The sequence below is a fragment of the Desmodus rotundus genome, chromosome 1 (assembly GCF_022682495.2).
Source record: "Desmodus rotundus isolate HL8 chromosome 1, HLdesRot8A.1, whole genome shotgun sequence".
Taxonomy (NCBI): domain Eukaryota; kingdom Metazoa; phylum Chordata; class Mammalia; order Chiroptera; family Phyllostomidae; genus Desmodus; species Desmodus rotundus.
The window spans coordinates 138,828,910-138,842,401 of NC_071387.1; the positions used below are offsets into that span (position 1 = coordinate 138,828,910).

At 39.2% G+C, this 13,492-nt stretch overlaps 1 long non-coding RNA gene across 1 annotated transcript in view; it reads left to right on the forward strand.

Moving 5' to 3' along the window:
• The first annotated feature begins 5,863 nt into the window (after positions 1-5,863).
• Positions 5,864-13,492, forward strand: part of LOC128780855 (uncharacterized) — a 55,564-nt gene continuing 47,935 nt past the window's right edge. The window contains exon 1 of the long non-coding RNA XR_008426828.1: positions 5,864-5,942. This is a non-coding gene — a long non-coding RNA (uncharacterized lncRNA). The remainder of the gene's footprint in view (positions 5,943-13,492) is intronic.

A 13,492-nucleotide genomic window follows, 5' to 3' on the forward strand; every position in this document is an offset into this window, starting at 1 on the left:
ATTTTCCATTCCCAGACACATTTCTGTGGGGTAATTAAAATGGTCTTTTTATAATGGCAGTATGAGACAGTGTGCGTCATCTATACACACTGAGCTGAAAAAATATTGTATTCATACATTAAATTGGACATTTGGAAGGCTAATGCAAAAAGCTACTTTGCTCCTGGTAATCAATAAGGAAAAAAGGATTTCAGGTAATTAAAATCTGTGAAGTGAACATTTCTCATTTGAGAACTATTAAAGAGAATATAAGCAGACAGAAGCAAGAGATAAATATGGAAAACAAGTGCTTCAAAGTGTTTGTTATATGTTGGCAAGGGAATGTAACAACATATATTCTGAGGTCTGAAATAATATGTTATTACAGATAGCATAACAAATTATAATCTGTATATTGAGCTCCAGTTTAGTTATTACAGGGGGTTTCCTTACTCAGAGTTGGACCCGGAAACCAGTATGCATCATTGGTGCTTGGTTAGAAAGAGGGAAGTTCAGGTCCCTCTTGGCTTACTGAATGATAATCTGCAATTCAATGAGATCCCCAGGTGATTTAAAGTTTGAGAATATTTAAAGTTTGGATGATTATCCCATAGTAAGGTGGGTTGCCTCTTAAAAAATTCATGTTCATTTGTTTAGACTCAAATCAGTAGTGTTTTTTGGGGGGGTAAATATGAAGGCAGTAACTAGAATTCAGAACCTGGCAATTTAGAATTTGAAATATCTGAATACATTTCCTCCTCTGATGGTTAATTTTATGTATCCACCTGACAGGCTAAAGATTTCCCAGATAAGTGGTAAAATATTATTTCTGAATGTGTATATTTCTTTTTGGAAGAGATTAGTAGTATTTGAATCATTGCACTGAATAAAGCATACTTGGCTCTTCCCAGTGTGGGCGGGCATTATCCAATCCATTGAAGGCCCAAATAGAACAAAAAGGCAAAGAATGAATTTCCTTTCTCCACTTATGCTGAGGTAGATATCCATCTTCTCCCATCCTTGAACATTGGACATCAGCTCCTGGTTTTTGGCTTTGGGGCTCAGATTGGGGCTTACGCCGTCAGCTCCCTCCTCCAGGCACCCCCCTTCCTCCAAGAGGGTCAGTCCTTTGATTGATTGCCTGCTTTTCATTCCTGCTTTCCTCTTTTAATGTCTTGGTATCAGGCACACAGCTTCTATTAGATACAATATGCTAGAATATAAAATTTATTTTGCTTTTTATTCAGTTTCATATAGCTCTTAGAACATTGAAATAGCATAGGTTTCATTTTAATTTTGACATAGAGTTGTAAAGGTGTATTGTTTTTATGATAAAAAACCTTATTTTGCTAAAGATACATATACATATATATATCCTTAAAATATATATACATATACATATACACACACATTCATACACACACACACAGTGCCTTTTGTTCAATGAAAAGTAAGGCCCTGTGTTGTGTGCTGTGTAGTATAAGGATGGATTATAAAAGACATGGTCTAGGGCACCTAGTGCATATAACTGTAATACAGGTAGGCCAGTACATAAGTGCTCTGAGAACAGAAGTGACAAGAAGGGCATTAGGTGCGCAGAGCAGAAAGAATTCTTCTGGCTGATAGTCAGGAAAAGGCTCAAAGCAGCAGCAGCATCTGAGTGGAACTGAAATGGGATAGGGGAAAGGTATTCCCAGCCCAGAGCATAGCAAGGGCACAGTTACTAAAACAGATTGATATAAGACGTACCCAGAACTATAATGGATATCTAGGTGAAGCTGAATATTTGTCAAGGCAAATGGGGGGAGACAAAGAAATCTGAACACAATGTACTAAGCAAATGAAATGGATCTCTGGAAGGAGCATATTGTTAGTGACAAAAATGGGAGAAAAATAGAAAACTTTGTGCTTGAATGCCCAGCTACTAAAGGCTGGCCACAAAAAGGTTATACTTAGCAATGAAGGAGTGTGTATGTATTGTTTGTCCATCTAAGCAAGACTTCTCATCCAGAGAGACAAAGGACGTAGAAACGAATGACACCATCCAGTGATAGGCAGTCACACAGCAGAGAGAAAAAATGATACGTGGATCTAATAGACTGAGAGTCCAGCGAATCCCTGACTAAAGTTCACAGTTCAGGCCAGATGAAACAGTGTTTGGGTGTCATGAACCGGAAGTGAACGGGTGAGACGGGCCAGTGGAGAATAGTTTAGTGGTGTAAGCACCAACCCAGCACTTAAGACGGGGACTACAATGCAAATTCTGTCCTAAGTCACTCTGTGACTTTTGGTAAATTATGTCAACTACCACGGCTTCAGTGTTTTCATCTGTAAAATGAGGATACTCTCTATTCTTGCCCAAGGTGGATACAATTTGCCTTATTCTCTAGTTCTTTTGAAAATCACAATTAACGAACAAATTTTGAGTAGGAAACTGTGCCAATCTAATGGGATGAAGTGATCAATTTAAATATGTTTCTGAATATGGAGAACCAAGATGGCGGCGTAGGTAGACACACTGCGCCTCCTCGCACAACCAGAACTGACAGAGAATCGAACAGCAAGGGGGACCAACACCAAGGAAACAGAAAATAATCATTCATCCAGACCGGTAGGAGGGGCGGAGACGGCACTGGGGTGGAGAGGACTCGCGTGGCTGTGGCGGGACTGAGACTGGCGGAGTGTGGGACAAATGGCGCAGGCAGTCCAAGCACTAGCAGAACCTGCGGCCCCACATTCGCACAGATAAACCCAGAGGGCCGGACTCAGAGTGGCGGAGAGTGGGGCAGGCAGAGTGGCAGGTAGCACCTTGCGGCACCACATTCGCCCACAGATAAACCGGACGAACGGCGGGCAGAGAAGCAGTCCGCTGCGCAACCCAGGGCTCCAGCTCAGGGAAATAAAGCCTCAAACCTCTGATTGAAAGCGCCCCTGGGGGTTGGGGCGGCAGGAGAGACTCCCAGCCTCACAGGAGAGGTTGTTGGAGAGACCCACAGGGGCCTAGAGTGTGCACAGGCCCACTTACTCGGGAACCAGCACCAGAGGGGCCCAGTTTGATTGTGGGTAGCGGAGTGAAAGACTGAAATCCGGAGGAGAGTGAAGCGGGCGCCATTGCTCCCTCTCGGCCCCGCCCCCACGTACAGCGTCACAGCGGTGTGACCAGCATTACCCCGCCCCGGTGAACACCTAAGGCTCCGCCCCTGAAAGTACCAGAGGCGCCAAGACAAACAAACAAAAAAAATGGCCCAAATGACAGAACACTTCAAAGCTCCAGAAAAAATACAACTAAGCGACGAAGAGATAGCCAACCTATCGGATGCACAGTTCAAAGCACTGGTTATCAATATGCTCACAGACTTGGTTGAATCTATTCGAAAAACAGATGAAAAAATGAAGCCTATGCAAATAGAAACAAAGGAAAATGTACAGGGAACCAATAGTGATGAGAAGGAAACTGGGACTCAAATCAATGGTATGGACCAGAAGGAAGAAACAAACATCCAACCAGAAAAGAATGAAGAAACAAGAACTTGGAAAAATGAGGAGAGGCTTAGGAACCTCCAGGACACCTTGAAACGTTCCAACATCCGAATTACAGGGGTGCCAGAAGGAGAAGAGGAAGAACAAAAAATTGAAAACTTATTTGAACAAATAATGGAGAACTTCCCCAGTCTGGCAAAAGAAATAGACTTCCGGGAAGTCCAGGAAGCTCAGAGAGTCCCAAAGAAGCTGGACCCAAGGAGGAACACAACAAGGCACACCATAATTACATTACCCAAGATTAAACGCAAGGACCTACATCCAAGATTACTGTATCCAGCAAAGCTATCATTTAGAATGGAAGGGAGGATAAAGTGCTTCTCAGATACGGTCAAGTTGAAGAGGCTCATCATCACCAAGCCCTTATTATATGAAATGTTAAAGGGAGTTACCTAAGAAAAAGAAGATCAAAAATAGGAACAGTAAAAATGACAGCAAACTCACAGTTATTAACGACCACACCTAAAACAAAAACGAGAGCAAACTAGGCAAACAACTAGAACACGAGGGTTGTCAATAAGAGAGTGGGAGGGGGAGAGGGGGGTAAAGGTACAGAGAATAAATAGCATAGATGATAGGTGGAAAATAGACAGGGGGAGGGTAAAAATAGTGTAGGAAATGTAGAAGCCAAAGAACTTATAAGTATGACCCATGGACATGAACTATGGGGGGGGGACGTGGGAGGGAGGGGGGTGGGCAGGATGGAGTGGAGTGGGGGGGGAATGGGACAACTGTAATAGCATAATCAATAAATATATTAAAAAAAAAAGTATAAAATTAAAGAGTAAAAAAAAAAAAAAAAAAATATGTTTCTGAATATCAAATTATCAAAATGTTGCTGAATCGTCTGTCCTTCAAGATCTTTACTCACGTGGAATCATTGTTGGACACTCAGGTAGTCGTGCTGGCAGCACAGGGTTTGAGAAGAAGCACCAGCGGGCCGAGACCCCCATTCTCACCTTTTTGACCCCTGGACTGCTGGAGGGGTCAGGGGAGGGCTGGAGTGAGAAACCGAAACTGGGGACACCCCAAGGTGGTTTTGTGGACTAGGACACAAGGTCAGGCCTCCAACAGAAATATTCAACCCTTACCTTATGCCTCCATCCATGACGCTTAAACCTCAAGTAGTGTATTTTGGGGGTTTATCTTTGTGGAAGATCTTACACAATTTGCGATGATGACTTTTGCTCCAAGTGCAGCACAGTCAGTGTACGCTCTGCAGAGATTGTCTGCCAATCAAGTAATAAATCTCAAGGAAACATTTTAAACATTTTGATGGCTGTAATCATCTCATATTACAATATTCTGCACAGTTCTACTCTGGAAGGAAAACTGCAAAAATAAAAAAAAATGTTTATTTTCAGAAAATTATTCACAATTAATGCCAAGCGAGTAAAATTCCTAAGTGTTTAAATGTCAAGGGAAAGACAATGCTAACTTGACCTCCTTCAATTTTCATATGGAGGCTTGTGCAAGTTTTGGTCGGATAAAGGGAAAAGCACGTTTTATCTCCAAAGGCTTTTAAAACCTGCCTTTAGTAGGCACTGCATGTCTTCTTTTTGTAATCTCAGGTTTTATAGTCTCCTTTATCAATTGTGAGAGGTGTGGAAAGCTAGTTTATATCTTTCAGAAGGGACACCTGGGTCAACAGGTTGAAAGAACTTTGAAAGTTATTTTGTATCTTTGCCAGTCCCTGCATTGTGTGAGAATCACCGTGGCTAGTGTGTAAACTGTCTTTGAATAAGAGGGAGAAAATGGAATTTATCAGGGGACAATGCCTTTTGTTTAGAAGGAGCAACAAAAGATGAATAAAAGGACACAGCCAGTCTTCTGTGTTTAGTGTCCCATTTTTCCAGATAAAAAAGGGGATAATATTCAATCTTGATTGTGCTCAGGGACCTTTGGTACTTTAAGGAGATAGAGGAAGAAGGGAAATGAAAAAGAAATAAAGCAACCAATATGTTCTTGAACTGTGACTTCTAGCAGCTGCATTTAAAAACAACCATTGCATTTTGTGGGTGTATCTGTGAAGCTTATCCGTTATGTGTGCAAACACAATCTGATTAGTATTTGTTATAAGCTCGTCTTGTCTGCTTTTATTACAGACATCACCTTCAGATGTGGGGCCACTGCAGCTATTAAATCAGGAATATTTAGCTATTATTTGTAATAAATGTCAGCAGGGCTGAACTGAAGCCAGCAGGAAATGTTCAGGGCAAAAAACACACTGACATTCATTCATGCAAATTTGTACCACTGGTAGAATTAATCATAGAGAGGGAGGGGGGAGCATACGGTGCATTTATATTACTGGTTTGGCCAATTCTCCTTCCTGAATATGAGAGTTATAATGAACAGAGAGCAATCTGCTGACAAACAGTCCCATGTGAAGTGCAGGTGGTGAGATTAACTTTCCAAAGCAGGTATGTCTGGGTTTATAGTGGGCTCCCCATTACCTCCACACCACATTGACCCTCTGAGGTGCTTTGTGGTGGTTTTTGTGTGTGTGTGTGTGCGTGTGCGTGGTGTTTTCCTTTTCAAAAGACACCTAGATTTAGCACGCACATAAATCTTGCCTCTTAAAGTCACAGGGACACTCAACATTCTGCACAAATCGAAAGCTACCACCAGAAATAAATTAGTGCACTTATTTGTTTTCTTTAGGCTAGAAAAATATAGGATGAAAGCATACTTTAATTTTTTTTTCTCATTTTCTCATAGTATAAAATTATTTATTCACTGGGAAACAAAAACTGCTAAAAGGAGCCAACATAAAAGTTGTAAGTGACTTCAAAGATGTTAATTGTTCTTATGGTGTTTTAGTCCTATGACTTGAATAAAACACATGAAAAACATGACATAAAAATGTACTCGATAATGTTAACACAAAACTGCTTTTAAAAATTGTGTGCTAATGTTGACCAAACTTAAGGAATAGTTTTCTCAAATGTTTCCTAGATTATGAAAGTTGGCTCTAGGTAATGCATTTCTAAAACAATGTCATTCCCCCCCCCCCACTGCTTTGAATCATGTGCATATTCATAGAAGGCACATTATGAGCTGAAAGACTGTTTCTATGAATTCTAATCCACAATGTGGCCATATTCCTTGCATTGTTTTTTTAGCATAGGTTCTAGAGAGACCTTGTGCAAGTCAAAGGGAAAGGACATTTCTGTTGATTAAGTGAAAGTTGTCCTAAGTATAGTAACTGAATTGCATGACTTACGCTATAATTAGGGAGATTGGTAATGGCATCGGGGTGAAGGGTGGAACGCGTTTTCACCTATGGGATATCTGCCGTACTAATGGAAAAGCCAGAAAAGCTGATGCAGCATTGCGACTTCACGACTTTTCAGAGCTGAGCTACTCTTTTTAACAATGTCCTTATGGTATAATTATTGATTCCATGTCTCATTTTACAGAGGACTTGCAGGAGTTATAGGAACATATTAAAAAGTAAATGGATAAAGGATATGTAAATTAATGGCAACGGTTAACATCTTTTCATAGAGAAGGCCAATCTGAGGGGGATGTTTACACTGTGGATACACAGACTATTTGGCTTTATATAGTTTCTAAAACTCAGTAAAAATTTTGTCTTGGGCACCCTGGTGGCCAAAGAGAGAGAGAGAGTAATGTAATTCATATGTGATTCACATTGTTGAACAGAAGAAACAATGTTAGCATCATGAGGCAGGCAGACTCTATGGTGGCCCCCAAGATTCCTGCCTCTAGGTATTGATGACCTTGTGTAAACCCTTCCTTTTGAATACAGTCAGGATCCATGAATTCTAACTAATGGAATACGACAAAGGTGACAGCACACGCGTGGTTATGTGTGGGTGATGACATTACATAAGGTCCTACCACCCGTATTGCTAGAACTCTCAAATTCGTTTCCTTGCTGGCTTTGAAGAAGAAAGAAGCCACACTGGGAGCTGCCATACAAAGAAAGCCAATGACAAGGAGAAGGTAGTCTTTAGAAAAGAGCCAGCAGGGAACAAAGGCCCTGACTGTGGCAGCATCAAGAATTGAATGCTGCCAACAATCACATGAGCAGATCATTTCCTATTCAAACCTCAGGTAAGGCTGCAGCCCTGGCTGACACCTATGTGAAACTCTGAAACACAAGATCTTGCCAGATCATTTTGGGATCCTGACCCACTGAGATAGGAAGTGTGTCTCATTGAAGGCATCTAAAAATATTTTGATGTTACTTTAAAAAAATAGCATAGCACAATTTACTCAGTAAAAGTGCTACAAAGAATTTTATAAGGGAGATAATAAAATAAAAACATACATATTTATTATGTGTCAGGCTCTGTTTTAAGTACATACATGTTATCTCATATTTCATTAACAGAAACCTTTTTGTTTTCATGAAAAATTGAAACAGAGAGGTTAAATAACTTACCTAAATTCACACATTTATGAAGTGCTAACTGCAATCTGATTATAAGCAATTTGGTTTCAGAATTTGTACTTTTAACTACTATGTCATCCTGTCTCTTCAAAGCTATTAATAGGAGAAGACAGCTATTAGAGTGGGTATGATTGGTTGTAAAGCTGAGTCTAAGTTTCTTGGTGATTTTTGTAGAAGTCAAAATGTGTTAAGTCATTTAATTTTCATTGGGTAAGAACACATTTATGAAATGGGCAATGAATCAGTCTCCATAAAATAAAAGGAGATTCAAAGAGTTGTTCTGAAGTCACCTTTGGCTTCCTAATTGGGCATATGACCCAAACTACCTCCACATCAGGAGATTCATTTCAATGCCAATTTTTATTAATCTCAACTTGTTTAAGAAGGCAGCATTTTTTCAATGTGATTATTCTTCTTGAACCTTTGGGTTCAAGCAACATGACCAACTGATGTTTTTCAGAATAAATAACCTATGTTTTTCTCCTGCCGTTCCTCCATCTCTACCTTTACTTCTTTAATTGTTGAACTTTTAAAATATTTTTCATTTTTCAATTACAGTAGACATGAATTATTATATTAGTTTCAGGTGTACACTCCAGTGATTAGACATTACATAACTTACTAAGTGATCATCCTGATGAACCTCATACCCATCTGACACAATACCTAGTTATTATAATATTATTGATTATATTCCCTGTGCTGTACTACACATCCCTATGACTGTTCTGTAACAACCAATTTGTACTTCTTAATCCCTTCACCATTTTCACCAGTCATCCTCTTAAACCCCCTCCTTATCTAGCAGCTGTCAAAATATTCTCTCTATGTATGAGTCTGGTTCTGTTCTGTTTGTTCATTTTGTTTTAGATTTGATTGTTGATAGATTTGTATTTATTGACATTTTGCTGTTTATATTTTTTATCTTTTTTCTTCTTCCCTTTAACATTTCATATAATACTGGTTTGGTGATGATGAACTCCTTTACCTTGTGTTTGTCTGGGAAGTTCTTTATCTGTCCTCTTATTCTAAATGATAGCTTTGCTGGGTAGAGTAATCTTGATTATAGGCCCTTGCTTTGCATCACTTTGAGTATTTCTTGCCACTCCCCTCTGGCCTGTATGTAAAGTTTCTGCTGAGAAATGAGCTGACAATCTTGTGGGAGCTCCCTTGTAGGTAACTAACTGCTTTTCTCTTGCTGCTTTTAAGATTCTTTGTCTTTAATCTTTGACATTTTAATTATGATGTGTCTTGATGTGGACCGTTTTGGGTTCTTCTTGATTTGGACTCGCTGTGCTTTCTAGACTTGCCTATTACCTTCACTAAGTTAGGGAAGTTCTCTGTCATTATTTTTTAAATGTGTTTTCTTTTCTTTTCTTTTCTCCCCCCCCCCCAATTTCTTGCTGCCTCTCTTCTCCTTGCAGCACCTTCATCATATGAATGTTAATATGCTTGAAGTTGTCCCTGAGCTGCTTACACTATCCTCATGTTTTTGGATTCTGTTTTCTTTTTGCTGTTCTGGTTGGGTGTTCTGCTTCCTTATCTTTCCAACCTCTGATTTTATTCTCTGCTTCATCTACTTCACTGTTGATTCCCTGTAATTTTTCATCTCAGTTAATTTATTCTTTATTTCTGACTGGTTATTTTCATGTTTTCTACTTTTGCTTCTATGTTTCCTATCTTTGTTGAAATTCTCACTAAGTCCATCTACTCTTCCCCTAAGTTCATTGAACATCCTTATAACCAGTGTTTCTAACTATGCATCTAATGTATTGCTTATCTCCAACTTATTTAATTTTTTTTCCTGGAGTTTTTTTCTGTTCTTTAATTTGGGACATGTTTCTTCGTCTCTGCATTTTGGCAGCCACACTGCGTTTGTTTCTATGTATTAGATAGATCTGCTATGTCCTATAAGCTTGGTAGAATGGCCTTATGTAGTAGGTGTTCTGTAAGGTTTAGTGACACAGCCTCCCCAATCACCCAAACTAAACACTCTAGGTGAGGCCTTTTGTGGGCTTTAAGCACCTTCCTAGTGTAGCTGAGCCTTGATTGCTGTTGGCATTTCAGTGGTAGGTATTTACCCTCATGCCAATCAGCTGTGATGACTGGCTGTGACCATCAACCACTGACTTCTGACAACCATGGATGATCAGCTGTGCAGGGGCCCACTCCACTGAGCAGGACTTACTTCAGTGGGGCTCTGGTGCCTCTGAGTTTGCCGCTTGAGTGTGTCACTTGTAGAGGTAGTTGGATGCTGGTACTTTGACATGGTCTGAAGCTGTCTACTGATTGTTATGGCTCTGAGACCTCCTGGGAGGTGCAGGCCAAGGTCAGCTGCCGCCTGTGTTCTGCCTGGGCCACCTGGCATGGGCTACAAAGTGATCTGCAGATGACTGTTACTTGTGCTGGATGGGGAGGTGCCTTGGTAAGGCCAAGCTATGAACCAAGGCTGGCTGCTGCTAGTGGCAGACCTGGGGCCACTTTGTGAGAGGTATGGGGCACACTTAAGCCAGATGCCATTTCTTTGAGAGATTTTAGGAAAATCTCTTTTGAAGTTTTATGTAATGTGATGGTTAATTTTATGTGTCAATTTGGCTGAGCGATGGTGCCCTGACATGTGTTCAAACATCATTGTGGTTTTTTTTTTTTTGTAAAGCTGTTTTTTGTTGAGATTATAATTTCAATCTATGGATTTTGAGTAAAGCAGATTGCCCTCCCTAATGTGGGTAGGCCTTATCCAATCAATCTAAGGCCTGAATAGAACAAAAAGCCTACCTCATCCTAGCTAGAAGAAGTTCTTTCAGCAGACAGTCTTTGGACTCCAACTACAGCATCAATTCTTCCTGGATCTCTGGTTTACCAGCCCACCCTGAAGAGATTGGGCTGTGCCTAAAGAGGGTATAATCTGCCGAAAGGGACAACTACTTAACTCCTATGCATTGCTACCATTGAAAAATGCAATCCTGGTACTGTCAAAATTTTTAAATTTTTGAGGGAATCTGAAAATCTGGATTTTTCTTTGAAATTTCCCATTTTTTAAATGTTTATAAGAAATTATAAGAAATAAAACATTAATTGGTCAAACAATCAAGGTTAAAGGCCAGAGTTCACCTATAAGCTTCTAGTTTACAGTTTCTGACAAAAAATGGTGAATTTCTACCAAATATAATGATTTCTCCTTTGATTTTATGTTATTGTAACTAATATTTTATCTCTTATTCCTTGTGTATAGGTAGCAGGACTAATAATCTCTTAAGGTCATTCTTGAATAGTGATAATAAGACCATATTACCTAAATACAGGAGAATGCTTATTTTTCTATTTGTTTTAATTTAAGGCATGACAAAGCAATTATGATTTAAGGATTAAAGAGCAGAAGGAATGTAGAACACAGTATTTTTATTGTCACTTAAATTGATATCTATTTGTCATGATACAGTTTCCTTTACAGACAATTTGTGTGATTTCTTTTTTTAGCAAATATTTTATTGTTCTATTTCAGTTGTCCCAATTTTTCCCCATTTGCTCTCCTCTGCCCAGCCCTATCCCCACTCCCATAGTCAGTCCTCACCCTGTTGTCATGTCAACGGGTCATTCATACATGTTCCTTCACTAGTCCCTTCTGCTTCTTTCCACCCTTGTCCCCCTTGCCCCTACCCTCCAGCAGCTGTCAGTCTGTTCCTTGTTTCCATGCCTCTGGTTCTAATTTGCTTGTTTGTTAATTTGTTCATTTTGTTCCCCCTATAGATGGGATCATACGGTATTTGTCTTTTGCCACTTGGCTTTTTTCCCTTAGAATAATATTCTTCAGTTCCATCTATGCTGTCATGAAAGGTAAGAGCTCCTTCTTTCTTTCTGCTGCATAGCATTCCATTGTGTGAATGTACCAGTTTTTTGATCCACTTATTTACTGGTGGGCACTTAGGCTGTTTCCAGCTCTTGGCTATTATAAATAATGCTGCTATGAACATTGGGGTGCATAGGTTCTTTTAACTGGTGATTCAGGATTCTTAGGGTATAGTCCCAGCTGTGGGATCACTAGATCTAAAGGCAGTTCCATCTTTAGTTTTTTGAGGAAATTCCATACTGTTTTCCATAGAGGCTGCACCAGTCTCCATTCTCACCAACAGTGTAAAACGGTTCCCTTTTTTCCACATTCTTGCCAGCACTTACTGTTTGTTGATTTGTTAATGATGTCCATTCTGAGCAGTGTGAGGTGGTATCTCATTGTAGTTTTAATTTGTGTCTCTCATGGCTAGTGATGGTGAACATCCTTTCATGTGTCTCTAAGCCCTCTATATGTCCTCCTTGGAGAAGTTTCTATTCAGGTCCTTTGCCCATTTTTTATTGAGGTTGTTTGTCTTTCTGGGGTTGAGTCATATGAGTTCTTTACATATTTGGATATTAAACGCTTATCTGAGGTATCATTGGCAAAACTGTTTTCCTATACAGTTGGATCTCTTTTCATTTTGATAATGTTTTCTTTAGCTGTGCAGAAGCTTTTTAATTTGATGTAATCCAACTTGTTTATTTTTTCCTTTATCTCCCTTGCCCTAGGAGATATATCAGCAAAAATACTGCTCTGTGGGATATCTGAAATTTTACTGCCCATGATTTCCTCTAGGACTTTTATGATGTTATGACTTATATATACGTCTTTTATCCATCTTGAGTTTATTCTAGTGTATGATATAAATTGGTGATCTAGTTTCATTTCTTTGTATGTACCTGTCCAGATCTCCCAACAGCACTTATTGAAGAAGCTATTTTTACTACATTTTATGCTCCTGCCCCCTTTGTCAAATATTAATTGACCATAGAGACATGTTTATTTCTGGGCTCTCTATTATCTTCCATTAATATATGTTTCTGTTCTTGTGCTAGTACCAGATTATTTCTATTACAGTGGCCTTGTAGTACAGTTTGATATCAGGTATTGTAATCCCTCCTACTTTGTTCTTCTTTCTCAAGTATGCTGGGGCTATTTGGGGTCAGTATTGGTTCCATATGTATTTTTGAAATATTTGTTTTAGATTTTTGAAATATGCCATTGGTGTTTTCATAGGGATTGCATTGAATTTATAGATTGCTCTGGGTAGTATGGACATTTTAATGACATTAATTCTTCCAATCCATGAACAAAGTATATGCTTCCATTTATTTGTATCTTCCTTAATTTCTTTCTTCAGTGTTATGTAGACCTGAATACAGGTCTTTTACCTCCTTGGTTAAGTTTATTCCTAGGTACTTATTTTACTTGTTACTATAATAGATGGGATTTTTTTCCTAGTTTCTGATTCTGATATTTAATTGTTGGTATACAAAAATGCCTTCAATTTCTGAATATTGACTTTGTATGCTGCTATTTGGACAAATAAATTTATTGGGTCAAGTAGTTTTTTGGTGCGGATTATAGGGTTTTCTATGTACAGTATCATGTTATCTATGAATAATGACAGTTTTACTTCCTCCTTTCCAATTTGAATGCCATTTATGTCTTTTTCCTGTGTGATCACTGTGGCTAGAATTTCCAGTACTATGTTGAATAAA